The 1836-nt window shown below is 44.9% G+C and overlaps 1 pseudogene; it reads right to left on the minus strand.

Annotated features, from left to right (window-relative positions):
• The window catches only part of LOC102810599, a 32400-nt pseudogene that overhangs the window by 25751 nt on the left and 4813 nt on the right, over nucleotides 1-1836 (minus strand).

Here is a 1836-nt window from a genome sequence, read left to right on the forward strand (position 1 = left end):
TCTGTCTCTTTATGTAGTGTAGCCTGCACTGCTTCCTCTGCCTTGTTCTTTCCTGAGACCCAGGGGGGAACTACCACCTGATTTTCATCACGGAGCCTCTCTGTCCCATATCCACCCACTCAAGTGTGTTCCTCCATGCTGTACCCTCTGCCTGCCTCTCCCAGACACACTGGTTCTTATATTGTGGCCTGCACCATGCTGTAGAGTTGTTTTCATCCAGGGTCTCACAGGAGCTCCCTCCCACCTGCACCTTGTCCACTGAGCCACTCTCTTCTCCCTGAAGCTCCAGCCCTAGCCTATGTGCCTTAGGTCACACCTCCATGCTGCCCCAAGATGGGCTCACTGACTTGGGGTAGGGAGTAGAGGGAGGACACTCAGTAAACTTCTGGTCTCCCACTGTCTGGATAATACCCCTTTCTTGACCCAGTTTCCACTTTGGTCCTCCAACGTTTACATTTCAAGCCAGAATTTCAGTTTAATCATATTTTACTTATTATATTCTGGATTTCTTCTATGGGAATGCTAACCTGCAACTGCTTTTGCTGCCATCTTACTCCCCCTTCCTACACCTTTTTGAAATTTGTACACCATTCTTCTTCTTACGCTTGAATTCTATGCATAGCTCATCTCTCATTTTCTCAGTATAGACGTGGAACAATAAATACTCTTTTAGGTAATCAAGTGTAAACAATTTGCCTAAAATATATGTTCCAAATATTTTTCCAGGAATTCACTCTTCTTTATATGTAACATTTTTTTTAATGGGAGAGAAAAGGTCTTTTATGACTTCCCTTTTCTTTTTCTAATTGAATTCATTGCATAGTTACATGAATCTATTTTCAATTCCCCAGGACATTCAAACTACCAGCCCTATTGATAGTGAAGATGATGGTGGAGAACAAATCCCTCCACTGAGGCCTGTAGGCCTGGTACACTCTGTGTGTCCTGTGAGGACTACTGCTCACATCACCAACTATGCCATACCAGTCCAGCGAGGCTGAGATCACCCACCTCTGATGCCAAGTATGTGGTCGATACTGAATCCCAATCCACACACCAACTACATCCTGTGGAAACGCCAGCCTCCCTTCTCTAGCCAAGTCAGACCTCAACTGCTCCACATAGCCTTTTCTCTCTCAGGTAAAGAGCGCTGGTAGAGTAGTGGTTATGGATTGGGCTGAGAAACGCACAGTCAGCAGTTCGAAACTTCCAGCTGCTTCATGGGAAAAAGATGAGACTTTCTGCTCCCATAAAGATTTACAGCCTTGGAAACCCTGTTCAGGATCGCTATGGTTCGGAACCGACTCGGTGGCACTTAACAAGAACATGGTCAGTGGGTTCTGGCCTCTTCCTTCTTTCATCCCCATACGTCCAGGACTAGGTCAGGAGATACTGGCTGTTTTTCTGTTCCTTAGGCCTATTAATGCTTTGGAATGACTCACAAAGTCCAGGGAAAATGCTTTCTTTAATCCAGTGGAAAAGAACAGAAGAGAAAAGTAGAAAGATACAAACTCAGAGGACAAGTTTTGAGAGAAAGCTCAGCTCAGACCAGCCATGTCCCAGTGGCTCACTACTTAATTGCTAGGCTTCTAGTCACTTCGAACCTACCTGTCATTCTGCATTCAGAAGAAGAAAGATGAGGCCGTCTGATCCCTTCAAGATTACAGCCTTGGAAACTCTGTGGGGGCAATTCCATTCTGCACTACAGAGAGCCTATGAATTAGCATCAACTGAACAACACCAGGTTTGGAAACACATTATCTAAAGACAAACACCTTTGGAAAGTGTGCACTAATTTAACTACAGTTGGATCTGTGGATCATGGTGAGAGTATCT

Source organism: Chrysochloris asiatica, unplaced genomic scaffold (genome assembly GCF_000296735.1).
Source record: "Chrysochloris asiatica unplaced genomic scaffold, ChrAsi1.0 scaffold00591, whole genome shotgun sequence".
NCBI lineage: Eukaryota > Metazoa > Chordata > Mammalia > Afrosoricida > Chrysochloridae > Chrysochloris > Chrysochloris asiatica.